The sequence below is a fragment of the Nicotiana tabacum genome, chromosome 24, assembly GCF_000715075.1.
Source record: "Nicotiana tabacum cultivar K326 chromosome 24, ASM71507v2, whole genome shotgun sequence".
In the NCBI taxonomy this organism is placed as follows: Eukaryota; Viridiplantae; Streptophyta; class Magnoliopsida; order Solanales; family Solanaceae; genus Nicotiana; species Nicotiana tabacum.
The window spans coordinates 107,199,771-107,207,208 of NC_134103.1; positions in this window are offsets into that span (position 1 = coordinate 107,199,771).

Sequence of the window (7,438 nt, forward strand, 5' to 3'; positions counted from 1 at the left end):
AGATTAAAACCAAGTATGGAGATTTTTGGGTACCATCGTTAATGTGGGAGTTTGCTTCGGATTGGGACGACTGCTCGTGTGTGTCACGAATAGGGTCATTGTGAATCCTTAAAAGGTTATTATCCCAGTATGGTATGATCAGAATCGGTTTGAGGTCCATTGGTGGATCTAATGTGAATGTGTGTTCTACGTAAGGTCGGACGTGTTCATTTGTCATAACATTCCTTACGAAGGAATCGTTGAGCATTTGATGTTATTTTCGTCGTCAGCTATTCCGTTTAGCCTATATTGTGCCACGTGGTTTGTGAGAAGGCTTGATTATTCGCATGTGTGTTGAGGCCCGCGTAGCTTGCAATGTTATATGAGCAGGATAGCTCTCGAGATGCAAGTCATTTATCGCACCTTAGTTGTGCTTGAGTTTCATAGCGTGTGGCGCTATTCGCCTTCTCTGGATTTTTATTATGCACCGGGCGTGCTTGTGGTCGATATGCAGGCATTTCGGAAGTATAAGCGTTACGTCTTGATGTGTGTGTTTTCTTCTTAATTGTTATGTGCGGATCGGGTGGCACGCCGCCATGTGTATACTATTTGGATCGGGTACGCCACAATAATATCATGTTGGATCGGGTTGCACACCGCAACAGTGAAATGTTGAGTACGGTTGCGTATATTTGTTTATGCATATTTTGTTTCTCATTCTCTGAGGAGAGTTCATAGCATATGTTTGACCATTTTATTCGTTACGCGGGCTGAGAAGTTCCATTCTAGAGTTCATTTTCATTATGTATCGCATTCGAGTTTGTAGCCTATTGGGGCATTGTTGGCGTCATACGAGATCTTGATCAGTATTTGAGGTGGCTTATTGCTTGTGTAGCTTATTCTGGGTGAGACGAGACTATTGGACATGAAATTACAGCAATCAGATTTATATAAGGTATATTAAAGAACAAATATCACTATTCAGTTTAGAATGAGGTAATGATCCTTGTCAGGAGGAGAGACTCCATGATTTGTTAATTCGACAAGTGGTTATGAGTTTTTATGCATCTCTTTCATCGTGGCAGTATTGCGAGTATTGGAGCAAGGCTTATATGTGTTATGGGGTGTATTATGGGCTACAGATTCATGAAATTAAAGCTATTAGAGTCGGAGGATGTTATTATGGGCAACTGACTTATGTGGTGCATGGGGTGATTTCAGCACAAGTGCACAATCATGTTTTTGTACAGTGCGTGGTGATTGGTACGGTTTTCGTGTGTCAGAGTCAGGCCTTGTAAAGGAATTCGAAAGTGGGAGCTTGGTTTTTAAATCTTGTTAACTAAGGTTATATGGAGAATTTTCAGTCTAGCTCGAGCTAATGTATCCAAATGGAATATGGTGGCACGAGTAGGTATACAAGGTATTATACAATGATTTTGGACAACTCCGGAGCAGTCCTTACCACGCTCGAGGACGAATGTATGTTTAAGTGAGAGAGAATGTAATGACCCAATCGGTCGTTTAAAGCTCTAGCACGTCGTTCGGCGGTTTGAGGCCTTGAGTAGCTTCAATCTATGTATTATGACTTGTGCGTGTGGTCGGAATCGAATTTCGGGAAGTTCAGAGTTGATTTGGAAAGAAACAAATTCTAAATTCGGAAGCTTTAAGTTGGAAAATTTACTAAGGTTTGGAATTTTTATAAATGACCTCGGAATCAGGATTTGAAGGTTCTAATAGGTTCGTATGATGATTTCGGACTTGGGCGTATGTTCGGGTCGAGTGTCGAGTAGCCCAGGAGTATTTCAGCGCTTATTATAGAAGGTTGGCATTTTGGCAGTTTAATAATTTCCTAAGTTTGGGTTGAAGTAGACTTTGATGTTATCGATGTCCATTTGGGATTTCGAGCCTGGGAATAGTTTCGTGTGGTGATTTTGCTTTTAAGTGCGTATCCGGACGTTGATTTAGAGGTCCGTAGGTCATTTCGGCGTCAATTGGCGAAAGTTGGAAATTTGAATGATTTTGAGAAATTTGACTGGGAGTGGACTTTTTGATATTAGGGCCGGATTCCAATTCCGAAAGTTGGAGTAGGTCCGTAATATCAATTATGACTTGTGTGTAAAATTTGAGGTCAATCGGACATGATTTGATAGGTTTCGTCATCGATTGTAGAAGTTTCAAAGTTTATTAAGTTTGAATAGGAGGGTGATTTGTGTTTTTAGCATTGTTTGATGTTATTTAAAGGCTCGACTAAGTTCGTATGATGTTTTAGGACTTGTTGGTATGTTTGATTGGGGTCTCGGGGGCCTCGGGTGACTTTCGGATGCTTAACGGATTGAATTTGGATTTGGAGGAAGAGCTGAAGCAGCTGGGCATCTTGTGTGATCGCACCTGCGTGAAAAGGGCCGCATGTGCGAGCCCGCAGAAGTGGCCTAGTGGTCGCAGAAGTGGAAGAGAGTGAGGGACTGGGAGTTCGCAGGTGCGGAAGATTTTCCGTAGAAGCGGATGCGCACCTACGGTGAAGGAGCACAGAAGCGAAGGAGCTGGCCTTGGGGGAGAGCCGCACCTGCAAGTAATCCTTCGCAGAAGCGGCAAAAGGACTGTAGGTGCGAAGGCCGGAGCTGGGCAGTGAGTTGTTTTTAAGACGGGATTTGGCCTATTTCTTTCATTCTCTCTTGGTTTGGGGCGATTCTTGGATAGCTTCAAGTGGACGTTTTCATCATCAATGGCAAGGTAAGTTATCCCCACCTATTGTGAGTTAAATACAAGGATTTTATATGGATTCAAGCATGAAAATTTATAGAAATTTGGGATTTTGAAGAAAACATAGAAATTATTATTTTTTTTTATTTTGACCACGAAATCGGACATGGAATTAAGAATAAATCATATATTTGAGTTCGTGATGTTATGGGTAAAGTTTATCTTCGAACATTTTCAAAATCCGGGCACGTGGGTTCGAAGGTTGATTTTATCGACTTTTCGAGCGGAGTTGAAAATTATTTAAATTGATTAATTATGGGTATTATAATACATTTTGATTGGTTTGCACCTTGTTTGCATAGTTTTGGATCGACAAGCATCGATTTGGGGTGTTAGAATGGCGTTGGAGTTGGCTATGAAGCTTTAGAGCGAGGTAAGTCTCTTGTCTAACCTTGTAAGAGGGAATTTACCCCATAGGCGATTAAATTAATAATTGTTGCTAATTGTAGGGGCTACGTACGCATGAGGTGATGAGAGTCCGTGCGTAGCTACTAATTATGCTATGTCCGGGTAGTTTAGGACTCAAATCATGAATTACTTGCAATAATTGCATCCTTTATTAATTAAAGTATTGAAATTATATTGGAAATTGTTAGAGAAAATTGTAAAAGACCGAAATTCACATACTTAAATTTTTATGCAAATTACTTGACCCTTAATAGAAATTGTACATCCTTATGTGTTAGCCTTGTGATAACTTCTCATCCCGGAGGTTCATAAGAAAATGTCCTCCTTTCTTGTAGAGCTGGTCGAACGCCTCAGCAGTATATATGCATTTATGGATCGTGCCGCACGTCCCTCGGCAGTATACACGACACTTTAGATCGGGCCGAACGACCTCGTCATTAATCGTTCTTAATAATAAAAATTACACGATGCCTTGACATTTTATTGCAGCTTGTGAAGATAAATGATTAATTGAAAATTATTGAATTTGAAAGAATTATTTATTTTCGCTTGCTAAGAAAATTTTTGTAATTCACCTAAACCATGTCTATTTAAATATTTCTATTTTAATATTATTGACCCATAGTGAGTATCAAATGTCGACCTCTCGTCACTACTTCTTCGAGATTAGACTTGATACTTACTGGGTACATGCTATTTACGTACTCATACTACACTTGCTGCACATGTTTGTGCAGGTACATGTATGTCTAGTGATCTTTTGGGCGTAGAGGCGTAGCTATCGCGGGGACTTACGGTGAGTTGCATTCCATACTACGAATCCGCAGCTACAAAGTCTCCATCAAAGTTATTTATGTACTCTTGTCCAATTTGTATTCTAGACAATTGTTGCATTTATCATATTTTTCCTAGTTGATACTCATGCACTTGTGACACCGGATTTTGGGGGTTCTTACTGGATGTTTGGTACGGTAGTTCACATAAACATCCTTGTTTCACTCTGTAAATCCTATTTTATACTAATTAGTTAATGAAAATTTTGATTTCAAAGGATGGGTAATTGAATTAGTAAATTACCATTGGCTTGCCTGACGGCAACGTTAGGCGCCGTCATGATCTATAGTGGATTTTGGGTCGTGACATACAGCTTGAACAAAGTCAAAAACCGGAGAAGACCTGTAGAAAGTAGAAACAGAAGAAACTAAAAAAGACAGAAGACTTTTAGAAGATAACTGTAGTCTCCTCAACTTACATGTAGGGTTTGTGTGAATAATTCAAATCCACGTGTATAAAATTGGTTTAAGCATTAATTAAAAGTCTAAAATACCCTTAGCCTTTTCTTAAAAGACATGAAGCAGCCAGGTCGAAACCTCAGCCCTGAAGCTTTTGGAAAAAGAGGAAAATGGAGAGCTAGAGATATACAAAAAAAACAGAAATTTGAGGTGAAGATGAAGGATTTTTACATCCATTAAATAGCAAAACTAAGAAGGATGGAGAGATCGCAAAAGAAGTTGACCAAAAAAAATAAAGAAAAAAGAGATATGTGTAGATCTACAGCTTGAACAAAGTCAGAAGCCGGAGAAGACCTGTAGAAAGTAGTAACTGAAGAAACTAAAAATGACAGGAGACTTTTAGAAGACAGTTGTAGTCTCCTCAACTTACACGTACGGTTTGTGTGAATAATTCAAAACCATGCGTATGAAATTGATTTAAGCAATAATTAGAAGTCTAAAATGCCCTCAGCCTTTTCTTAAAAGACATGCAGCATCTAGGTCGAAACCTGAGCTCTGAAGCTTATGGGAAAAAAGGAAAAATGGAGAGCTAGAGATATACAAAGAAAACAGGAATTTGAGGGTGAAGATGAAGGATTTCTACATCCATTAAATAACAAAACTAAGAAGGATTGAGAGAACTCAAAAGAAGTTGACCCAAAACAATCGAGGAAAAAAAGATGAAGATATGTGTATACCTACAACCTGAACAGAGTAAGAAACTGGAGAAGACCTGTAGAAAGTAGAAATTGAAGAAACTAAAAAAGTCAGGAGACTTTTAGAAGACAACTGTAGTCTCCTCAACTTACACGTAGGGTTTGTGTGAATAATTCAAAGTCACTCGTATAAAATTGGTTTAAGAATAATTAAAAGTCTAAAATGCCCACAACTTTTTCTTAAAAGACATAAAGCAGCCAGGTTAAAACCTGAGCCCTGAAGCTTATGGGAAAAAGGGAAAATGGAGAGCTAGATATATACAAAAAAAAAATAAAAATTTGAGGTAAAGATGAAGAATTTCTACATCTATTAAATAGCAAAACTAAGAAGGGTAGAGAGAACGCAAAAGAAGTTGACAAAAAAAAATCGAGAAAAAAAAGAAGAAGATATGTGCATACCTATAGCTTGAACAGAGACAGAAGCCTGAGAAGACCTGTAGAAAGTAGAAATTGAAGAAACTAAAAAGACAGGAGACTTTAGAAGACAACTATAGTCTCCTCACCTTACACATTGGGTTTGTGCTAATAATTCAAAGCCATACAATTGGTTTAAGCAGTAATTAAAAGTCTAAAATTCCCATGCCCTCAGCCTTTTCTTAAAAGCAATGAAGCAGCTAGGTCGAAACATGAACTCTTCTAATATATAGTAAAAAGTGAGAGTGACATATATAATCTTCAACAACACACAATTGTTAGTGTTTTAAAAGGCATTAAGGTATAGTAAAAACGCATTAGGGCAATTCAGGAGGGGAGACCAAATTATCATGAGGCATTAACCCCATTATTCTAGGCATACACACATGCGTTGGGTGAGTTTTTAGTTTGGAGCATAAGCCCAAAAAATCTTTTCAAATTAGAATTAAAGTTGCTAGAAGAGTACTTAATTTAATGTTAAATACATAAAAATCAACTTCTTATTATATTCTAAAAGGTTAAAAAACTAAAAAGATAAAATTTATTCTTAGCCGTAATTATTATTCTTTCTCTTTGCCTTCTTTTGGGTAAAGTTAAATATGATCAATTTATAAAGGAAAAAGGTCCAAAATTGCCCCTATACTATGATATATTTTTTACTTCTGCCACCCGACATACCTTTCGTCTAAATCTATCCTTACCGTTAACAAAGGTTGAATAATTACCTCTAACCCTAACGTCCCTCCACTGTGGCAGCCAAGCCCTCTAATATTTTGTCTATGTTAGCTGCCAAGTTAGAAGGTCCCACTAATTAATCCACCCCTTTTATTATTAGAATATTCTCATCTTCTTCTCCCTCTCTTAAGTCTTAACTCAAGAATTATTTTGGTTGTCATTTAAAGATCAAATCCACCAGATTTGAAGCTTTGATGAGTGCTTCCAATGGAGTCTTTAGATCTCTTTCCAGTTCCAAGTTATCTCCAGAGTAGCTAATTATGATTTTATATCCCAAGTAGTTAAGGTCAGATGTTTTGAAGATCAAAGATTAGTTCCAAATCAAACCCGGACAACAAATAACTCCTAATTATCTTTTAAAAATTCAAGCTTTAAGCCCAACGAACCCAGGTAATGGTGTTCTTCAAAAGTTCTACCCCAGATCTTAGTGCATTTTCAGCTCCACAAATACACAACCAACTAAATTTAATTCCCAATAAACAATAACATATATTTTTCTCCTCAAATTTGAATAATCTTTTTTTCAGCCACAACTTCAATCTCCAAGCTTACCTAGCACTAGGTGCTTGTAATATTCAACTCACTTTCCACCCAACAACCGCCAAATGATTCAAACATAATCAATAGAACCTCATTTGTTCTTGTTCTTCATTGAGAAATCAGGCATTTAACTAAAACATTATCCAAAATAGAAAAATTGTGTCTGCTTCATATTTGTTCTTCATGGTTTGCTTCTAAAATCTGATATCTCACTAATTCTTGTTCTTCATTGAGAAATCTAGTGTTTAACTAAAACATTATCCTTGATCTCTTCTTTTGAAACTTGAATTTGAAAGTTGGGTTTGAAATCCCGTCACTGATTTGGGATTTAGAACTAGGCCACCATTGTCGAGCTTAGAACTTCGAATCTGGGTTTGCATTTTCGGAGGTCTGAGGTATGTTTGTTCTAAATATGATAAGCAAATTGTCAAAGACCCCTCGAAATCTAGAATTATAAGCGAATCCGTAAAATGCGATTGACGAGTCGAGGCTCTCATATATGGAAATTCATCGAAGTTGTGACTCAAATCAATGGGGTATTCAAATTTCTTGTGGGAAATACCTTGCGAAGCTTGAACTGATATTTGATTCCGTTTGGAGAGGATTCGAACACCA